The sequence below is a fragment of the Silurus aristotelis genome (genome assembly GCF_946808225.1).
Source record: "Silurus aristotelis genome assembly, chromosome: 18".
NCBI lineage: Eukaryota > Metazoa > Chordata > Actinopteri > Siluriformes > Siluridae > Silurus > Silurus aristotelis.
In genome coordinates, this window is record NC_139591.1 from 2,210,616 (window position 1) to 2,234,672 (window position 24,057).

The 24,057-nt window shown below is 38.5% G+C and overlaps 1 protein-coding gene across 1 annotated transcript in view; it reads right to left on the reverse strand.

Moving 5' to 3' along the window:
• The window catches only part of plppr1 (phospholipid phosphatase related 1), a 40,990-nt gene extending 23,462 nt beyond the window's left edge, over positions 1-17,528 (reverse strand). The window contains exon 1 of the mRNA XM_083568009.1: positions 17,278-17,528. The gene's annotated coding sequence lies outside the window, so the exon portion shown is untranslated. The remainder of the gene's footprint in view (positions 1-17,277) is intronic.
• Positions 17,529-24,057: the final 6,529 nt, after the last annotated feature.

The following is a 24,057-nucleotide window of genomic DNA, read 5'->3' on the forward strand; positions in this document are numbered from 1 at the left end:
CCGCACAACTAGTTTGCACTCCGAACTCAGATTAGGTTTATGTTCTACTTCACTATATCATTTAAAAACCCAAAAATTTAATTAACGAGTGCTTGGAAACACACACTTAACAATGTTTTAGACATTTGTAGACAGACTGCATTTATAGCGACACCCCCATTTTTTTACAGCTTCTTAAAGCTGAGGTGTCAAAAAGTGGTGAAAAGACACATAGCCAAAACCTAATTTCCGACAGAAATCCGGCTACATTGACACCCAGGGCATTTTCCCAGATTGCTATACATTTTTAATAGAATGGAGAAAAAGCCTACAAAGAAAATGAAAGTAAACTGAGGATTATACCAGGGACCCTGAAGCTACCTACTGCTCTACCATGCTGCTCCATAACTTTCTAATTTCAAGCTAATTTCCCTGAAACGCAATGCGTAGCGTTGTTGAAATTAAAAAAAGCATGAAATCATTTGAAGCTCATTAAGACTGCCACCTCCGTTTATGCTTAATGTCTAAAAGGAAAAACTAACTAGCTGCATGGTGAGGATTTATGTAGCTCTGTAGCCTCAGTAGGAATACAAAACATGCTAAACTTAACTAGCTGTTAGAAAATATAAATGGATGTCTGTTGTACTTAATTGGCAGAAATCCCACAGTGTACAGTTTTACAATAAAGCTCATTTAAAACTTTCTTTCTCTGGAAATCTTCAGGACAACTACACGTTTAAATTAGCCTGTCCAGTCAAATGCTACCGCTTCTCTATTTCTATAATCAAATTAAATAAAGCAGCTTTACACATTTTCTGTGTAAAGCTGCTTTGAGACAATGTTCATTGTTAAAAGCGCTATACGAATAAAAATGAATTTAATTGAATTGAAATATGACTATAGCACACTGTTAGCATAAGCCCATATAAACTAACATGTAGCTTAAAGGTACAAGATTTATCACTTATATCGCAGCAAATAACCCAACAAAGCTAACTGGTCCAATGTTAAGCAATTCACCTACACGGTTTACTCCTTAATAGTAGACTCTAAAGCAGAATCAAGAAAAATCTGGGCTGCTAAAAAACGTTTGGTCGACCAGGGCTTTGCGTATACATTTATTTTAAACAGTTCTGATGAAAAACAGCATAAATAATTAGTAATCAGGTTGCGAGACTCCGTCATTTCTTACCATCAATAAGCAGATACGGGGAACAAAACTGACACTATTGCCTTACAATGATTATTGATTATTATTAATTATTACACAAAATATTATATTTTGTAAAAATACAGTGTTGTGAACTATAAGAATAAAATGATAAAAAATCAATTAAATATAATATTAACGATTTTAATAATAGTTGATTACCAATTGTTAAAATGTGGCATACAACGACTTTTTCAATATAATTAAAATTAATATTAATTATATTAATATTTGATCTTTTCTCTTATTAATTGTCTATTTATTACCACAAAAAGATACATTTCTGTGGCTACAATATAAAAACAATTTGATTTCAATTATGTTAATAATTAACATTTAATAATAAATTATTATTAATAAATTATTAATAATAAATATATTATAAAACAATGTATCAAAAGTGAAATAAAATGACTTACAGTTAAATTAGGCATAATATGGGAGAGGTGGTTTTTCGAAAAGTTCACAATAATCGATTAGGACATGGTCTATAAGCAGAAACATATACTAACTCGTCATGATTTCACAACAACCCAAACAAAAGCTGTTGCGGTGGATTTAAGTAAACGAGAACAACTTCATTAAAAATGATTTTGTTCAAGCACTCATTTGTCAGCTCTTTCGTTGTAATTGCATAGCATCAATTCCCAGATGTCCTGCAAATTCAATCAGTCCTTCTGCTCAGGAAAACGGTTTACCGCAAATACAAGCCGGCCAAATTCCTCTGTTTAATGGAAATGCTATGGAGATGTGACGAGGTGAAGGTCCTCAGGTCCTTTCAAAACGTATTGTTCTGGACTAGATCCAGATGTTTTTACAAGAAGTTACAAAGATATATAATTTTCCTCATTCATTCTAACCAAAGTTTACATCCCACCACAGGCCAATGTGAGTAATGCACTGCAAAACCTGGCAAACTTGGGGAACTCTGTAAAATTACTAAAAAAAATGACTAAAAACTAAATTTCTGCTAAGCCTGTAGTCAAAACAGTGAAGAGCTGTACCAGCGAGAGAGAAAAAGCAGGAACTACAAGACTGTTTTGACTGCACTGATTGGAGTGTCTTTGAAGCTGGAACTGACAGTCTGGATGAACTAACTGACACTGTGACATCTTGCATCAGTTTTTGTGAAGACGTGTGTGCCAACCAAAACCATCTGCACATTCAGTAACAACAAGCCATGGTTCACAGCCAAACTTAAACAACTTCAGAGGGAGAAATCCATTTCTCCCTCTGCAGGTGTAGCAGAGCTGACAAGGAAGATACCTACAAAGGGAAGGACAAAGCCCTGTATAAGCAGGCCAGGAACCTACAGACAAAGGAGATCAGAATAGCCAAAAGAAGCTACTCTGAAAGGCTAAATAGCAGGTTTTCAGCTAATGACCCTGCATCAGTATGGACAGGCCTGCAAGACATCACAAACTACAGGAGACCACCCCTCCTAACTGAAGCAAACAAAGACCTGGCTGATGACCTCAACACCTTCTACTGCAGGCTTGAGAACAATATCTTCACACATTCCACCCCCCCCAGTCCACTGACTGCCCCATCACACCTTTGGGAACCCCTCTTACAACTCCTCCCAGCACTCAAGTTGCGCTCACAATTTGTGAAGAGGAAGTACCTCAGCTCTTCCAGAGACAGAAAGCACCTGGCCCAGACAGGTCCATCACCGGATTGAATGACTTAAGGCCTGTCGCTCTGACATCTGTCATCATGAAGACCTTTGAGCAGCTGGTATTGGCCCACCTAAAGAATGTAAAAGAGCAGCTGCTGGATCCCCTACAGTTTTCCTACTGAGAAAACTACACTACATTCTCCAACACCTTGATTGCTCAGGGCCATTTGTCTGGATTCTGTTTGTCGACTTCAGTTCGGCGTTTAATACAATAATTTGTAAAAAATAAAACTTTTGACTCCAAATTCCCAAAGCTCACTATACCCCCTGCCATCTGTCAGTTGATCACCACCTTCCTGATAGGCAGGGAACAACAGATGAGACTGAATGGGTTTACCTCCAGTATTCAGACAGTCAGCACTGGTGATCCTGAGGGATGTGTCCTTTCCCTACTTCTATTAAACTCCTGAAATTTGCAGATGATACTACACTCATTGGAAAAATACAAGATTTATACGAGTCTGAATATCAGCAAGAGGTGAAGCTACATGTGCTATGATTCAGTCAGCACAACCTAAAGATAAACACACTCTCAAAACTGTGGAGATAATTGTGGACTTTAGGAAACACTCCTCAACACTTCTCCATCTCACAATATCCGACAGCCCTGTGTCATCTGTGGAGACCTTCAAGTTTCTGGGAACTACCATTTCCCAAGACCTAAAATTCTAAAAAGGCCTAGCAAAGGATGTACTTCTACACCTATTAAGAAAGTCTGGTCTGCCACAGGAGCTGTTGATGCAGTTTTACACTGCAGTCATTGAATCTGTCCTGTGCGCATCCATCGCCATTTGTTTTGGCACAGCAACGAGACAGAACAGGAACAGACTGCAGCAAACAGTTAAACCAGCAGAAAGAAAATCATTGGTGCTCCCCTGCCCACTCTCCAGGCCATACAAGAACCAGAAACCGGGCAGGAAAAATCACTACTGACCCTTCACACCTCTTTCAGCTCCTTCCTTCCTGGCAGGAGCTACAGAATTTTGTTCACCAAAACTGCCAGACACAGGAACAGTTTCTTTCCCCAAGCAATCACCCTCATTACCAACTGACCTTAATTATATGACCTGCTTCATATCTATAAGTACTGCACATATTATCTATAGAACAGTCAGTCATCACATCATCCCCATATGTTACACACTGTTACTGCTGTATTTTGTAAAAATGTTCTAAAGTAACCTCTTTTTTCTTACGCACAATACTGCTATTTGCACTACTATGCACTCTCACACTTTATGTACAGTACTGATCTGTAATATATTTTGTATATTTTCCTATTTAATACTCATATTGCTTATATTGTCTTGTATTGTCTCGCATAGTCTGGTTCTTGTGTTCATGCTGATGTTCCCTGGTGGTCTAGTGGTTAGGATGCGGTGCTCTCACCGCTGCGGCCCGGGTTTGATCCCCGGTCAGGGAACCACCCCCAGCCACTTTTAGTGCCGTTCCCAAGCCCGGATGAATGGGAAGCGGTTGCGTTAGGAAGAGCATCCAGCGTAAAAACAGCCGAAAGAAAGTTTTTTTACAACAGTTCATGCTGATAGAACAAAAACATACAGAAATGTGTCGTAGGTGTCATTTTAAATCTCAGGTGCTCATTTTTAATAAGTTATTAATTATCTCTTACACAGCACATCACTTCAGTAGGTACGACCCATTTCTAGAAAAACCTAGAAGGAAATATCTGACCAAAAAGTCATTGACAGACTCTAAGACACTTCAGATGAAAGCACATACCCAGTAAGTAACTGTGACTGTGTCTAACGCTGATCTGAGTCATCAGACATTATGCCTACTATCTTCATGATTTCTTGAAAGGTCCTTGGCACAGGTGCAGCAGGTAGATGTTTTAATATTAACTGTGTTGATGGATGTTCAAGTTTATTTCTGTAGCGCTTTTCACAATGAACATTGTCTCAAAGCAGCTTTACAGAACTTAAAATTGAATGATGTTTGTTTATCCCTGATGATGAAACCTGGCAAGGAAAAACTCCTTGAGAGGATCCAGATTCAAAAGAGGAACCCATCCTCACCTGGGTGACATCAAGAGTGTGATTATAAATCTTAAAACAATGAAAACACCGGAGAATGAGAACCACCGTGATCACCACCGTAGTGCGAAATTATGATTAATGTCCTAATACAGTCAGTCGACCTTCTGGAACCAGGAGCTACTAAAATAGCTCAACATTTGCAATCATCATATATCCAACACCAGCTTCTCCATGCCAAAGCCTTTAAACACTCAAAGAGGTCCAATGTCCAAAATGTACATGAAGTGAAAACCAAATGGCACTGGTACGTCTCTAGATGGTTCAGGATGTTTGCATGGTCAGCAGCTACTTCTTTGAAGGTTCATAATCTTCATGAGGTGGGAAAAAACTGGAGCTGGTGCAACCTTAGGATGCCAGATGTGTCAGCTCACATCTGAACTTACACGCCATTCTGTCCTTTACTAATTTACACACTCTTTTCTTTTAGCTTTACTAAAACATGACTTCCAGGTTTTAAATTTCATGTTGAGAAAACAGGATGATTCTTTTGATGTAAAAAATAATAATAATTGTGGTTGTTTTCTGGCTTTAGATCAATTTGTATTGAATCCTTCTGGGAAAAGAAACTGCAGCTGTCCAGGAAGGATTTCACACGGCTTGTTGTTCATGTAAAGGAAGAACGGCATCTTTTTCACATTATCGTAAACAGTATTTAAAAAAAAAACAGTATTACGTTCACTTCATCATGTTCAATCTAGTTTCATTCGACTGTGGGTATGAATTTACGGCCCTGCTTTCTCAAGAAATGTGTCACTGAAATGAATTTTGACCAACATAAGGAACTTTGAAGACAGCTGGATTCATGCTAAAAGTCTATCATGGGAATTTCATCTGCTGAATGAAAGACGACGTCCATGTTACAAATATCCATCTTATACATAATCTCTCCTTCACTTTACTACAATACTGTAGACATTTCAACATACAAGATTATAAATAAATAACCAAATATCGAATTAAAAACAAATATATACAGAGAAATCGTACAATTATAACAAAAAAAAAGTTTTTAAGGATTCTTTGAGATTCTATTCAAAAGAGGGTTTTCTTTTTCAGATGGAGTTCCAAGTAGAAACCTTATCAAAGCTATGAACCCTGTGAAATTGTGGATAAATTGTGAATTTTTATGGCATCAAGGAAATTCTTTTTTTTTTATTGATTTAAACAATATTAACATTCTTAAAATTGCTAAAAATGAATTCCTTGATCATTTTTCTTCGATTTATTATTAGCATAATTGTTTGTGAGGTAATTACTTTGACAATAAAATACACTTAAAGGTGTTTAAAAAAGGTTTTACTTGTATATTCTGTTCAGATTATGCCATTTTATAATCAAGGTGATTATCAAAGCTAAATTAAACACAATTAAAAATGATTTCATTAGCTATCATCCCAAACCCTGCATTAATGCTGCATTCGGCTCGCAAGATTGAAGTTTGTATTCAGATTTATGTATGTATTTTTGCGTTTGGCTAATCAGGCTACAAATAAACATAAAAACCTTTGCTAGCAACAATCTAGCCAGCTGAAATTAGTAATGAAGCATTTACATACAAAATAGAAAACTAAATTTAAAGTTTTTTGGTGGAATGATTAGTTATTACAGCTTCCTGCAGTAGTTTTGTTCTGATTGGCTGAGAGTAAGCCATATATGCTTACAAAAGGGACAGCTGAACTTCAGCACACATCTTGAAATCTCTTCGTCACTCTCTAGAGGATTCCTACGTCTCTGTCTCTGTCTCTGTCTGTGTGATCAAGCTGCCTCCTGAGGGACAAACCATGACTCACATGTCATCTAAAACCCAGCGAATCAGCAAGTCTCCCTGACTGCCATTAGCGTAATGTGATAGCAGTTAGCACACAATCATAGCCACTGAGGTTCGTAAGTCAGTTTCAGTTAAATCTGGGAAACCATGTGGGATTTGGGGAGATTTCATTTTAATGTATTGAGAGTTATATTGCGAATTGTACTACTAATAATAATGATGGAAAGCATCACTTTATGTTGGCCTATTTGAAGTAATTAAAAAAGGTCAGATAATTGTATAAGAAACATTATTATATAAAATCCAAATTGGGCTGAAATTAAAGGCACATCAATTGAGACAAATGTATCTAAAACCAGTGATTTCAGAGACACACATTTCACAATTTATGAGCCGAAACAAAAATTTGAACTCAAATTATACCCAATGGTGGGGCTGGAATTTTGAAAGCACTTGGCCCAAATTTGGTCAGAATGTACCTCTGACCTTCTAAAATCAGTGTGCCAAAATGTACAACCTTTTACCAGATGGTTCAACGGGTTGCCATGGACAACCTAGCCAAAAGAAGAAAAAAAAAAAGAAGAAAAGGCGTTTTGTCCCCTAATGGCCGAGATAGAATTTCTCAGGAGCAGTACCCATGTATCTGGGTAACTTACAATACCTCATGGAGGACCACTGGCCGATTTGACTTTGTCCAATTAGTCAAGCGGGACCCTGTTAATCAGTAAATGAATATTGATTCATTTAGAACATGCTGAGGTATTGGCTGTGGTAATGAAGTCATTATAAGGTTAATAACAATGTATATGTCAGTCTATGTTGGCAAGCATGACATCACGATTACCATATCATCATACATTTGATGAGTCAGGTAGCAAAATGGACAAGTCAAAGCCCCAACATGTTCGAATGTCTTATGGAAAACTATGGGGAATACATGGTTGGGTCGAAATCATGTAGCCACAGACTTCAGCCTCGATCCTCTCCTGATAATCATGTTCACATCATGTTCACATCGTCGACCGAATTGCCATTTGCTTGTTGCATGTGAAGACATTACTCAAGCCTGGATGCTGTCTTTATTTTTGCTCAATGAAGTGTTTAAATGTGAGGTAACTGGGTGTCGAGTTATATAACAGCATTTGTGCTGCACTGTTCTCTTACTTGCTTCGTATAGCACTGTTTTCCATCGCATTCCTGCTCCGGGAGTCTTTGTCTAGAAATCCATTCTAATAAATAAACTTCGCACATTTAAAATAAAGACCAATTCCACAATAATTATTCAATTTCTACCAAACAGTCACACCAGATTCACCGTTCTCAAGGGTTTTTTTTGCACCATGAATAACACTGTTATCTCATTTGTGAGTCCTATATTTTAATGAAGTTTTCACTTCCGCCGGTTGCAGGATTAAACTTGTGAAAACCATTTGTCCACCAGTGCAAATGATGACCTTTAGATAGCATATAAAGTGCAGAGTATGTTAGATTAGCTCAGGGTCTTGGTTCAAGAATCCATAAATATCGGATAATATTCATGAAGGAACTTTACTGGATGCAATTATAGCTATAAAAAGAAAAAAGAAAAATATTTTTTGTTCTAATACGCAAAAAAAATGCTAATTAGTTCCAGGACAGCTGAAAAATATTGTGAAATGCTTTGTGCATCCGTTTGACCTGTTTACAAAATGAAGGCATACTAATGAGGGACTCGGGCAGTCGAGCAGAAATCTTTTTTTGGCTGGCATGAATGCCAAGCTCTGCACACGAACAAAAACGCCTCGAAACCTCTGCACTTCAATATCTATTTACATTCAGCACGATCTAACAATAGGAGAAAATCCATTACTGACTCACACTGGGAAGTCGGCACCTGCCTGGGAAAAGCATTCTGCAAATGAGACGCAGCAACCCACGTGCACTTCAGGTGCTGGGTAATTAAAAACTTGACGGAGGTGTTTTACATTAACCGCCTCGATGAATTAGAGTGCGAGATAGAACAGAGGGTTCTCGTGGATATGTAAAACCTGCTATTGTGCCAGACTTGGTGCCATTAATCATCCGGTGTCTAGGAGATGCTGTACTGGACTTCACACTCCAGGAGCATTAGATCATACAGGGTTTATCACATTTCCAATACGACTGGAGGGGATTTTATTACGACTGGGCCACTACATAAACATGTTCTTTCAGAAGTCCCTGCGCTATTACTTACAACACAACAAAAGCTATGTCGGGATGCCATTTGTGTTCTACTGACACTCTATATTAGGGATGTGCATCTCCATAACTGAACCGACACACAGCCAACGACACGAAACATTAAAAATACATATGAAGCAGCTATTGGTGCGATATGATTCACCCCCTATTACGATGCGATATCCGATTTCCATTCAACACAATGTTATGCAGTTCAATATGGTACAAATAGTTAAATTGTTTTGGGTTCAGACAGACAGCAAATCATCAATTTACCTAAATGCCTTCTGACTTCTAAAGCATGGCCATTTCACAAACAGTTAACTAAAAAATTTCCTGTTCTGTCTCCAGGAAGATGCAGCTCTACCTCTGCCATGTTAATCTGTATTCTATGTGACTCTCAGGAGGGTCTCTGTAGTGTTGTGATGCATCATATTCACGTAGCAGCAGCGGTGCTGAGAGAGCGCACTCGAGAAATCAGTCTACATATAAAATATCGGTCACAATTGTTCTTTTTTTTTTTAATAATAAAAGTATAATTACCGTATTTTTCTATAAGCCTATAAACCGGACTATAAGCCGCTACTGTTTTTCCCACGTTTTGAACCCCGCAGCCATAACATTAGACCAATGAAATTTCCGAACGGAAACGAAAAAACACACCTCACCTGTGTTCTGAGCTGCACGGCATCGGGAGAAAAAACTTCCATCGGGTGATTTTTAAACGCACGACGATGCCAAAAGATAAACTGCCGAGAGAAATAGTTGTGAAAGGAAGGAGGAAGACAGTGAACAATGACTTTCTTGGTCGGCTACTGTTTAGATACAAGCCGTTGTAATGCGTTGAGTCTGGGTGAAGGTATAGCTCACTTCTGGCATGCTATTCCCAAAATACCGCTATGCTCCTAAAGGAAGCGCAACATATTTCACCCGTTATACCGTGTGTAACGTGTCTTTCGTTAAAGCCTGTGTAAAGTACATTAGCGTGGTGTAGTTTGATGCGCACTTTTTGAAATCCATGCATCAATAACTTTTATGCTGATGCACTGATGCGAATCGGTGAATCTTAACATCCCTAGTATATTATAATGTAAATATACCGAATGGAAAGAAAAGGTCAAATGCACAGTGACCAGACAAAAAATTGTCTGCCATAACATGCTCATGTTTATGCTAAATTCCTTAACACGTATAAATAACCATCAAACCCCACTTCAAAATCTATTGTAATTCAGATGTTTTATTGCATTAAGGTGTGAACCCATTCATCACCTCGTGCTTGAAACATCTATTTTTCAGGAGTTTTCTCAGCACAATAACTCCTATGAAATAGTCTGAATGGTCAGATGTTTGAACAAGAAGTAGCATCATCCCAATATCCTGAAAATCTCAAGACTTTTTTCTTTTTTTTTTTTTTATTATATTGTGATGCTGATTGACACTGAAGGTACAGCCATGTTATGCAAATAATTTGTCTGAATGTCAATTATTGATGAATGAAAATGTGCTGAAGTGAATCAATAGAATGTCCCAAATGTCCTCATGCTATTAACATGCTATTAACGCTAGTTAAGGACGTTACGTACTTTCTATTTCCATCCAAACAAAAAAATAATCTGTGGGTGCCTGGGGCAAGATAAACATTAAATGCTTGCTTTATTAGATTCAGTGTTGGAAAATGATTTTGATAAACACAAAATGCATTGAAAATTCAGTAAAAAAATAATGAGTTGATTCAAAAGGTCTGAACTTGCTCAAAACTTCACATCACAGGCCGTTACAATCACCTCGTTTAGAAAACACAGCCCTGGACAGCACAACATTAGCCAGAGTTCAATAAATGAATGCTAATGTAGTGTTTAAATGCTTGAGATAGCAGAACTTTTCCATTTGTACAGCACCGAAACAAATCTAATGTTGAGCAACAACACTCATTAAGCTGGCTACTGAGTCAGAAACCTTGATTTTATTACCCTGCGCCTTGTTTTAATCCTCATATATACTGCATGCAAACAACACACCCAGTGGAACAGAGGCTTTATATTAACTATATTCCTACACATCAACAACTGGACTGACGCCAAAATGGCAAATTATTAAGCTTTTAAGGGGGTTAACAACAAATCATTGTTTAGAAAATGAGAAAGAATTTAGCAAATGCACTCCTGAGAACCCCTGTGGTGCTTGTTTACTTTTGATGCAGCGAACCGGTGTGGGAAAAGCTACGGGGAAATTCGCATAAATGTTCTTCTCGTGCACAAAAGCAGAGATCAGATCATCTTTAGTTCTTATTAACAATGTACCAACACTGAAGCCTGCTTCCAAAATATGCGGGAAAATTCGTACAGAAATCCAGATAAAGGTGCCTTTTACCTGGTAGGCACTTTTACCTTAGGTTAGGAAGCTTGGGTCAGATGCCTGGAGCATAGAGGGTTAAGGGCCTTGCTCAGGGACTCAAGAGCTTGACGATACTGGGGCCTTAAAAACCTCGACCTTCTGATCAGTAATCCAGAGCGGTTAGCACTGAGCTACCACTTCCCCTCAACAATTACAACCTTTTATAATCCGTCTGCCATATAAATATGAGGTGGTATCAAAAAGACACATTTTGTTTACAAGAAAGTACTTTATTTATCTATGTTTACACACTACCACTTTAAAATCTAGTTCCCGTGCACACCCAGCATTCCGGCTAATTCTGGAATGTGTCTTGGAAGTTTTCTGCGATTCGTGCTGGATCTCCGCAATGGTGTCAAAACGGCGACCTTTGAGCTGGACCTTCATCTCCTGAATAGGGCAAAGTCGACTGGAGCTAAATCTAGCGAGTAGTGTGGGTGCAGAAGTGAGATCATGTGGATTGTTCTCCGACGATCATCATGCACAAGTTGCTGAATGTTTTTGCCATTTTTCGGGGGTTGAGCTCGTCGAAGGTCTTCCTGATCTCTCGTCACCTTCCAGTGATGTTCTACCGCTTTTTGAAGTACGCGTGCCGCTCAAGACAACTCGGACGACTCGTTCCAGCATCGCCGTATGTTTAACGTATGTCATGTCAAAACGTCTCTGTGGCAGATTTGGCCTTTTTTCTAACTTGCTGTCTGTGATGAAATGATGGCACTGGGGTATAAGCAAACAAGAGCTTTTTACAGGTAAAAGAGTGAAGATACTGAATCTCAGTAATCACAGCTGCAACGTTCAGTATAACTGCAGAATGTGAGAGCAACATTGCTTTTATACAACAGTTCTATATGCAAAAAATTATTGTTGAGTAAATGGCATTTCAAACACAATATGGACAGATGCTAAATTTATTTTTGCTCCACTATCAGAAGAGCTACACTCACTTTAGAGGACACAGGTGGCTAATTGGAAACTCACACTGATTTGTCTATTCCTGTTGAAAAAAAATAAGTCAAAGGTTATATTCCAAAAAAATATTTTGTTTTCTATACCTGTAGATGAGGTCATTAACTCTGCTTTAGAACTGTTTTGAACTTTTTCTAGAACTGGAATTTTAATAATGATCATTGATGATTGGAATTGTGCAATAGAATTATTAGACTGGGACTAGCAGTTTAACAAGAAGCATTTTTCTGCACCAAAAGTTGGATAAATGACGACTAATCAAGAATGAATTCCGTCAGCTAGGAACAAAACCTACATACAACTGAAACTAAAACCCTTCTAATACTTAAACTGATCAATATCAACCTAAAGCATGACATACGGTTGACCCCCAACCACAGGATCACGTTTCATCCCTGAGTGATCCTCTGCACATGGTTTAAAAGATGGTTTGGGTTCCTTCTCGAAACTTGACCATTAGCAGATTAGTACACAAAAACCCTATAATAAACAAACCCTGCAGAACTCTTCAAGTTTCCCTGAAAAGAAATCTAATGACCACCAAGAAAACGCTACATTGAATTGTACTCATTAGGTTCACACGCTGTGTGTTTACAAAATTTTAATGACCGGTTCAGAGACCGACAAAATACTCACATCCTCATGTTTTAAAAGACTGCACTTTTTTACTCAAGTTAAAGTAAAGAGGTTTGGGCTCTGACACAGACTTAAGTAAAAATTTGTCATTACTACTACCTGGTTTAGTGTCACGCTGGTAGCTGAACCTCAAATCATATTAATATATTAATATAAAAGCAATGAAATTATCCATGTTTACATCACTGACTTTCTCTGTCTCATCCTCGTTTTACTTATTGCTGCCTTCTGCCGTGCTCATTATTAGCTTCGTAGTCTAGTCTGCGTCTGTGGTGTGTGTTAGAGCCAGGAAATGATACACCAGTGGTGGATTGAAAAAGCCGGTGCACAATAAGATGAAAAAATATTGATCATGTCACCAAATAAATTAAAACTAAAGTAACGATTCTGGTTTGAAAATGCAAGAAGTGGAAAATACTGATATTTGTGTAAAAAAATGTAGAGTTGAAGTAAAAAGTTGTCGGAAAAATAAATAGTGAAATAAAGTGCGGACTCCAGAAAAATTTGCTTAACGAATTTGTAGTTTGTTACTTCCTGTCTCTGGACCGGTTTCTAGGTTGGTCACTACTTCACTAAACTGTTTACCAAAGCGTTCTAATCTGCATTTCTGTTTCGAGTTGCAAAGGAGCAGAAAATTGCTGGTTAATTTCTGGAAACTTTCCGGAAACTTCCATGGGAACCTTATTTTGGGAATTTTTTGAAATATTCCAAGTCTAAACCTTATCAGGAATATATAAGAATTGTTTGGGGAATTAATTGGAAATTTTGGGAAATTTTTAAAAACGTTTATATACAATCATAAATCTAAACATTTTGTTTGGTCATGAGGTGACGCATGCAAAATAATAAAGATTTTAAAAATTACATATTTCGACTTTGATTTAATTGTTAGTTTAATTTTTTTCCACAGTAGCTTACACAGAGCACAAGGAAGTTTTCAACATAGATTTATGTAATATTTATGTAATTTACATAAATACTCACCAAGATGGAAATTTTTTTGGCATTATTTTGTGTGCAGGAGTCAATAAATTCTGTGTTACTGCATGTTACTGTATATCTAAGATTATTCTGCAAGATATTTGAATAACTACATTTAAATTCCCTATAATATGCTAAACTGTAATTTTGGAAATTCCAAGTTTATTTCGTTAATTCCCATGGAAAGTTTCCAGTCTTTAAAATTCCTGAAATTTTGCAACCCTGATTTCTGTAATTTCTGTAACCCAGATTATGACGTTAGATTTCTTCTAGAACTCGTTTCTAGAGTTAAACTGAGTTAAATCTGGTGTTCTCCGAGCAAAAAAAACAGTGACACAGTGTAGGCCAGTGAATCTCCGGGGTTCTGCTCCAAAAAGCAGGATTTCTGATTTAGCCCGATTAATGTATGTAAATTGAGATTAGCCAAAATCTAGAGATTTGTCTTCCCGAAACAACGATTAATCCATCCTTGAAAATGTATGCTCTGATATTAACGTGCAAAACCCTCTACAGTATTCTGGCACTTACAATCCAACATTCGGTTTAATTAGCAAGATTTAATGCCGCGAGATTTCATGCTACGAGATCTCGTGATATTAAAACGTTATGTTGGGACTGTGCTAAAATTTCTCGTGAGGGTTAAATTGAGGCTTACGGCGCTCTAAAATCGTTTGCATGACAGCGTTTTGTTTATCCAGCGGAAAAAGGGGAAATCGTGACAGACAATGCTTTTGCATCTCACCTTCCACACTCAAGCACCAGAGTCACGACAAAACCAAATGACAGCGACGTTTTCATTGGTTCTCATTGCAGCTGATTCCATATGAAGCCATTTTCTCTACTGCGAAATCTGGAATTGGTAGAGAGAAAACGGCTCTATACACTATATCCTTTACTGTCTCCACTTTCCAATCCATAGCTTTCCGTCCCTGCTACCTCTGTTCCAAGTGAGCGTGTCTTTTAAGCTGCAGCAGACACAGTTCCTGCCTGAAGGAACACACAGGCATATTTATGTTCTTGAAAAAAGAACATGACAATATCTTAGGCTTAAACATACAGAGGAGAAGCCAGTCAGATGAACGTGTGGCAAAACATTTAACATATTTTGCTTTTACCGCATAATCAAAGTAGAAGTGAGGTGACGTTCGCTACAAGTTGATTTCAAAATGCACTTGAATTGTTTTTGTGACTTTCGGTCGAACAAATAAAAATGTCCTTGAAAAATAGTGTAAAAATAACGCCCCGTCTCTTTCTCGTGAACCCAATCTCGTGTCTTGTCTCATCTCGTGAGCCCAGAAACGATCACAGAAGCATTAGCTATCAGAAAAAAAGACTGTTATAAACTACTCCTTACACAAACCTACTGATCTCCTACCAGAAAATATTCTGTCACTGCTAAAGGATTTAAAGTTCAGTGTAAACATGTACAATCCTGACCTATACGGAGCTCTGCTTTCTCTAATCTGTTATTAATCAATAAATAAACACATTAACACTGTATTTGGCAACGTCAAGAAGGAATTTAAATGAAAGTCCTGATGTTAAAAGTGACCCAAACTCATGTGGTAAGTAGTTCTTGAGGGAACCCAAATAAACAACTCACTTTAACAGAAATGTACTACTAATTTCAAGGCTTGTGAATTCCGAGCTTATAATGAAATGATAATGAGTATAAGTGCTCATGAGGTTCCAGCGTTCCCGTCCCTTTCTTCTTTTCACGCAAGTCTGTTTCATCCTAATGCCCTTCTGTACCTCTATACAGAGTTCCTTTCCATTGAAGACCGCTCGCTGCTCCTGAAGAAGGTGTCACTTGGATCCTTGAAGGTTCTCAGCAGGGTTCCATTTATAAACCATGTTGTTGGGATTTGGACTGTAATTAACATAAGTCTGATAAAATGACTACAGTTGCCATTAACAGTTTTTTTGCATTCAGGTGTCCATCACTGAACATTTGATAACCTCAACAATGAAAGGACATTGTTTATACACACATGAGTCTGTTTCCTCTCAAGGTTTCTTCCTTATGCCACCTCATGGAGTTTTTCCCCATTCTTTTAATCCAATCCTTGTTGATTTGCCATTAAAATTAACCAGATCATGCACATTTTGTACACACAAGAACGCGAGCGTCATACTCATGACATTTCTTCAAACGTGTGTCAAGTAACCGTCCCAAGTCTCTGCAAGATTCTGTAGCTAAGAGGACGGCAAATATAAGTCAATCTCTATTTCTCAGATATTGGTGGAAACATTCACAAGACATGACCTTCAACCAAAAAAAACTCATCACAAATTTTTCTCACACAGTTCTCATGATTGTATATTTCTCTCTCTCTCTCTCTCTCTCTCTCTCTCTCTCTATATATATATATATATATATATATATATATATATATATATATATATATATATATATATATATATATATATGTATTTTATTACTTATAAAATAGCATTACATCCACACAGTTGAAGTCTCTGATTCAATCCTGAGCTTAAGTTTTTATCAGTTTGTTGTTTCGCATGTTCTCCTTTCATCCGTCTAGGTTTTCTGGATTCTCCGGTTTCGTTCCACCTCTCAAAAACGTGCTGGATGTAATCCCAGAGTGTTGGACCTCACGTCACGTGCCACTTGGGTGTCATCCCAACTCACAGCTAACGTTCCCGGGACGGGTTCTGTATCCACATGTGAGTCAAGCAGCGACTGAACATGAACGAATGATGATGAATAAAAAGAGGTTATTCAGTGGTTCTTTAGGTGGTTTCTCTGATCGATGGTTCTAGCATTGTAAATATTCTACATGTGATGTAGGTTTTTCTTGATTATTAAACGGTTCCCTCACTGGAGAACACCAAGGAACTGTTCTGAAGGACATATTTAACCGTGTGTAGAAGGTGGGAAGAAATATTTGGAATAAAAAATTGAAAAAAGTAAAATATTGAACATTTCAGGTGAGAAATGGAGGTGAAATCTTCCATAGAGACAGGTGTGTGTGTGTGTGTGTGTGTGTGTGTGTGTGTGTGTGTGTGTGTGTGTGTGTGTGTGTGTGTGTGTGTGTGTGTGTGTGTGTGTGTGTGTGTGGATCTTCCTTAGTCTCAAAGGGGAAGCTCCCTGGGAAAACATGCTCGTCTCTAACATGCAAATTTCCACTTAGGAACTGAAAAACCCAAATTTGCTGCAGGCTCGTGCATAAAGCTCCTTCTCTTAAGCCCTCTACACGAACCACGCGAGCTCGTGCACACGCCGATCGGACGATCACGGAAACGAGAACACACGCGAAGCGCGCGACGCACAATGGCAGGTTGCAAAGAGGCACGACACGACGCGCGAGCCATTCCGTCCCTCCGCAAGCTCGCGGCTTATCTCATCTCGTCTCATCTTATCTCATCTCTTTGAACTTACCGCGCTATTGCTGTGTCCTTACACTCCGGCCAGGATGCACAATCCATCAAAGGGGAAAAAAGAACTACTCCATGGTGCTTTTCGGTGCTACAGTGTTTCCTCCGAGTCTCAGCTCGGTGATTAGACTCAGTGCTGAACGCTAGAGGAGCTGATATTCACACACGCGCGCGCACACACACACAAGCACGAGGAGAGAGAGAGGGTGTGTGTGTGTGTGTGTGTGTGTGAGGAGGAGAGCGCCCACACACACACACACACACACACACTTTTCAGTGAAGTAGAACATCCCTGCGATGCCCTTCGAGATGAAAAATCACCATGCATCAGTTACAGCGTCATTTTTATCCCATTATTTGTACTTTTGATTGGCGCATTTGGCACCTGCACGCGCGTGGGTTGGTTCTTCTCCAGTCCAGAGAGCAGTTCGTGACTGCAAACCAAACGCTGGGTTTTAGATCATTAGATTAGTAGCCCAATGCATATTTTTTTAAATTGGTGCATGCATCATGTGATCATTTCGGCACGAGATAAATGTGTTTTCTGGTTTCCTCCAATATTTCAATATAATATTCTTCCAGTATAGAATGAAAGGGAAAGTTTATAGGACTGTGGTGAGACCTGCGATGTTGTATGGATTAGAGACAGTGGCATTGAGTAAAAGACAGGAGGTGGAGCTGGAGGTAGCAGAGCTGAAGATGTTAAGGTTTTCGTTGGGAGTGACGAGGATGGACAAGATTAGAAATGAGTTTATTAGAGGGACAGCGCATGTAGGACGTTTTGGTGACAAGGTGAGGGAGGCGAGATTGAGATGGTTTGGACATGTGCAGAGAAGGGACAGGAATTATATTGGTAGAAAAATGCTGAAGATGGAGCCACCAGGTAGGAGGAAAAGAGGAAGGCCAAGGAGGAGGTTTATGGATGTGGTGAGGGATGACATGCAGGTAGTTGGTGTAAAAGAGGCAGATATAGAGGACAGGGTGGTATGGAGACGGATGATCCGCTGTGGCGCCCCCTAATGGGAGCAGCCGAAAGAAGAAGAAGAAGAAGAAGAAGATTCTTCCAGTATGTCTGAAAAGTGCATCTGTATTATGTTCCATTGAGATCATTTAAAGTTTTATTTTGGACTTTGGCAAAGTGCTTCAATGTAAGATGTGCTGAAACTTCAGAGGTAAATGAGATCAGACTGATCCGTAGGCTGCTGATTTAGTCTGGTTTAATTATTGAGGCATTCTGGAGGTCTTTAAGGGGTGCAAATCAGAATCAAAGTTACAACAAAACCAGTATTGAGTTGACGCCTTAAACCAAAACAAATGATATTTATCTCATGTTATATAACAGAGCAGTTGAGCTCCTGAGGTTCCAGTGACCACTGTTCCCTCTCCCTTCCGTGAATCTTCCCACTTCGTCCAGGCCGTCGTCTGGATAGTGTTCCCTTCGTTTGGAGGCCACTCTGTGCAGCTCGGAACGGTTTCTCATCAACGCCTTGGGTGGTTCCATGAAGTTTCGGAGTAAGAACGGGCGCTTTGAGGATGGATTTGGACTGTAGTTATTGTCAACAGTCTGCTACACTGACTCAGGACTACTTTTTGCTTCTGATCATCATCACTGCACCACGCAACATCGTATATCTGCTATAAATGGACATTCGGTGCAACCCAGATGAGGATGGGTTCCCTCTTGAGTCTGGTTCCTCTCAAGGTTTCTTCCTTATGCCATCTCAGGGAGTTTTTCCTTCACCACAGTATCTATGTAAAGCTGCTTTGAGACAGTGTTAACATGGTGTTACAAATAAAAATGAATTGAATTGAATTTTAGTGAAACTCACAATCTTCTATGTTCTTGCTTCTGCACAAGGTTTAAGTGTAGACTTTTTGTGTTTTTTTGTTGTTGTTTTTTTTTAGCATATTCCTAAAATTTGCTGGATTTGCAACAACCCTATCTTTGTTGTTGTGTTGTTAGTTTTCTTCTCATTTCTGGTACCAGTAAAAGATCTCAACCCTATTCAATTTTTCCGATGCCTAAATGTGCTTATTGTTTGAAAAGGTCTTTTTTATAAATAGCTAACTAAATATTTATTTATAATCGTTGTTAATTGTAGTTGTAAAAATCACGAGTAAGACTTCTACGCATCTTCCGGCATTTTCTAAATAATGCAATTAACGCTTTTGTTTTTCCGGGATCGAATTCGAATCATTAAAGTGAGTCGGTTTTGCAATGGCCGCAGCTGGCGCGAGGACAAAGAGCGCAGGAATGCACATTAGCGCATGTTGCTGTGTTCGAGCTGACCACGCCTTCAGGCCTGTTTACAAAAGGGGGGCTTCCCCTCCTTTGTGCTGCATCATTAGCCAAGTGCTTTTGACTTCTGGTGTCCTGAAGCGACGCTGAATAGCACAGCAATGCTTATTAAAACAGTATCGACTCATACATCACACTGCAGATTCATTTATTGGTGCATTATTGCAATCTTATTGAACTATCACATAAAGAAGGAAACCAAGCCTTCTACTCAATCATTATATATTGTGTGCTATGAGTATGCAATGTTCAGAGGAGTCTTTCTGGAAAAAAAAAAAAAAAAAGCTTTCTCTTTTAGATATAATCAGGAAAAAGATTTTGCACTCAATCTAATGCATTGGAGTTTTTTGCTTGCATGCAGAGACTCAGTCATAATCAAAGGCTAATAATTAATGCATTAAGATGTATGCTGTTATTAAATATTCAAAATTCAATATAATAAAATGTCTTTAAAGGAGACATTTTTTTAACTCCAGATTCAGTGCTTTGTTACTGGTTAGCAAGTCGTTGTTGTTTTTGCCACAGGAGACTCATCACGTCCGAGGACTTCACGGTAAAATAAGGAAATGACTTTATAGCTGCTATAAGTGTTTATAGGAAGCAACTTGCGAGTGGTTACTAATTTACTAAAAAGGTGTTTGACGAAGCAATAAACATGCCATTGAATTGCTATTATACGACTTTGTAAGCGGAATAAACATGACAGTGAATTCTGTTGTCCAAAAACTGTTCACTCTGGGTGGTAATAATATCACACCAGCCTATAATTGATTCTTTTTCTACAATAGTGAACCTGGTTAGCTTTTTTCTTTACACATCACGCAGCCCTACTCAGGTCACGATCCGAATCACTGATTCACCTTTTAACATATTTTTACATGTATTTGTGTTTCATTATTTCTACTAGTCTTTTCTCTTCATTTCATTGCTTTTATCTAAGTTGCACTGCTTTCAAGTTGGTGAAAGAGGCAGTTTTAGAGATAGAAAATGTGGGAAAAAACATGACCTGGATTAAGTAACCCTGCCATCATTAATTTATAGCATGCTATTCTTTTTTATTCTTATTTATCATAGTTCCGACCCCATTCATAACACAAAACGGACTGCAGTCTGATTCCCCAACACGTCAAATTTCAACGCCGCAGGTTCCGGTTCAGAGATCCACAGAAGTCTGTGGGAATCCCTGCACGTTGAAAAATGACGCTTAAAGGATACCCAGTGTGTCAAATTGTGACTCCAGGGGATCCTAACCAAACGTCTATATGTCACGTTTGGGAGTGAGAGTTGGGAGTGAGAACGTGTTGTTCAAGTATGTTTCTGTTAGAGTTCCTATCTAATCATATTCCAGCCATCAGCAGCTGTAGCATAAAGTACATTGCATCACCAATCATATTTTGAGATGGTCAGAGAGCACACTAGTCAGAACTCGCAAACTGCATCTGCAGCAAACTGCACAAGATCAAATATATCCGTGTGCATTTAATAGCTGTTTTTCCGTTCCACAACAGCTGACAAAGGATAAGAAGTTGATTCGATTGCAGATACGCAAGGACATTTACAAAACGGAAGGTTCATGAAAAGCTGGACATCGTGAGGAAAAGTCTGCGAAACAGTTGTTAAGCATTTTTCATGAACCGTTTATACTTTTTCTTTCCTGTTAAATTTGCACAAAAACACACAATTTGTCTTCATTTTCATTCCCCACTAAAACCTTAATGCACAGAAAACTAGGAGTTATTTAATGAGGTTAAATTGAAGCTTCTGCTGGAGATGATGTATGCATGCGGTGCAGCTGTGGCTCCAGTGAAAGGAGACGTTTACTGGGTTTCTTGCTTTAGTAAAAATATTTATTCTCACTGTATGAGATTCCTGTCTTTGATGCAACACTCTGTTCTAATGCGTTTTCCTACAATGTTGATGGTATGTGTAGTCGTGGCATCATAATGATGGTGTTAAGCGGTGGACTGATTTGGGTAGGACGGAAGGCCAGACTCCATCACCTTCAGAAAATCTTGGTGAGCAGGTGAGGAGAGGTGAGGAGACCTGGGGTGCAGTCAATGTTCACAATCATCTGAAAGGTGTTCAGTAGGGATGAGATCAGCACTCTAAACAGGACACTCAAGATCTTCCTTTCCAAAGCATGTAAACCAGACCTTCATGGAGCTCACTTGGCATTTCCATGCTGGAACAGGTTTGGGTTTCCGAGTTCAAGTAAACGCAATATATTATTACATGGCATCCAAAGACGTCCTGTAGAATTGTGTGCCTCCGGCTTTTTTGTAACAGTGTGGAGAAGAACCACATATGGAAGAAAAAGTCAGGGGTCCAAATACTTTTGTCCAAAGTCTACAATATTTTTGGCCATATTGTTCTATAAAGCGCAGTATTTGTAAAAGTGGAATATTTACAGCAACTACAAAAAAAAAAAAAAAAAAAAAGGTTTCTGGATATTTCAAGTTCGCAGAATACAAAAACTCTGCCATTCATTTTCCCTGTTCAAGGTTACAAACATTACAGAGAAAATGTACAAAATTATATAATGGCAGTCCTTCAAAAAGCATTGATGTGTTAATGATCTGTGTCCTTTTAGCACAGCATGAATGTAAATCACGCTGTTTAAAGCTAATTCAATTCTGTGAACCGATAGCATTTATCAATTTCACAATGTCAGGGTCAGCAAGGTCATATGGTATGAACGAGTCTTTGCATTTCCAAAATATATTTTTAAGTGCTGTCCATATTTCCTGCTAAATCTTATTAATTTCTCAATTGAGCCACGTTTGCATAATTAAAAATGCAATATTAAACAAATTTTAGATGCTTATATAATAATAAAAGAATAGCAATATCGCAATTTTTCTGCTTCTAACATGGTAAATTATTGTGCATGCCAAACATGCCATTATGCAGTAAGTAAAAAAAAAATTGGTGTACAATATATACACTCTATGAGCAAAAGTATTGGGACGCCTGACTTCTCCATCCATACGTAGTTCAAATATGTTGGAGGCACACAATAGTTAAAGGGCGTCTGGAGTTTAGACGCTGAACTAAGATTCCCAAAACTGTTCCAGCATAACAAAACCCCTGTGCACAAAGATAGCTCCATAAATATCTGCTATACATGGGTTTGAGTGGCCTGCTATCGAGCTCCAAACCAAACACTTTTAGGATTAAATTTTTACCCTGGCTGCACCCCAGGCCTCCTCATCTCGCCTGACCTTACTAACACCACTGAGTAGAAATCTCCATAAGCACCCCTTCCAGAACATCTTCCCAAAAAAATGAAGGTTATTATAACACCAAGTAAATCTCATATTATGTAACTTGAGTATGATTTTGACCTTAATCACACTTTTTTTTTACAATTGATCACATTGTATTATAGTTACTTGAGTCCCTCAACAGTTCAACGATCCCCAGGGTGCAATGCTGAGAGCCAAACTAAATGAAACCATGACTGAAATCTAATAACCTTCAGGTCTGGCATCAACAAAGGCTTCTCGAACATTTCTCTCCTTCAGTACAGATTGATTTATTGATATATTTGGTACATAATGTAGCTCTGTATTCCTGAAAGCTAAGTGCTAAAAATAGCTTAATATTAGCAAACACTGAAATTAGCTAATTAATGTATTTTATGTAACACTGATATTTAATCACGTGTTAAATGTCTACATTGTGTAAAGAGGGCTGATCTTTCTGCTAAAAAAATTGCTTACACTGTACGAGGTGGTATGGAAAAGATTCGAGACTAACGTTGTAACTGGTGCTAATCTGACCGCGTACGTTACCACGTCTTCATCGCAGACAGCAGGTTAGAACAAACGTGAAATTCTGCCCTTCTGACGAGCTCTACCCCTGAAAAATCATTCGGCTACATGTGCATAATGATCGCCGGAGAACAATCCGGATTATTTCACTCCCGCACCCACCCTACTTTCCAGATTTGGCTCCTGCAGATTTCGGCCTCTTCCCGAAGATGAAGATCCAGCTCATCGTATCGACACCAATGCGGAGCTTCTCCTCGAATCGCAGAAGGCGCTTGACACGCTTTAAAAAGAAGACTTCCAGAACACATTTTAAACGTCGCAAAAACGCTGGGAGCCTTGGATTCTTTTTAAAGTAATAATGTGTAAATTTAGATTAATAAAGTACTTTTTTTTGTAAACAGAGCTCAAATAAAAACTTTTTTGATGCCACCTCGTAGTTTGTAATAGGGAACTGGAACTCAATTTTGAAAGGGAAAAATCACACCCCATATCAACAGTATGCACCTGCATCAATCTGGACATGTCGAAACAGCGTTAAGTAAAAACTAAATTTTACCCGCAGGAGTGTATTATTTACGCAGGAGTGTATTATTTACGCAGGAGTGTATTATTTACGCAGGAGTGTATTATGTATCTATATTATATATCTCCATAAAGCTGCTTTGAGAGAATGTCCTTTGTAAAAAGTGCCACACAAAATAAAATGAATTAC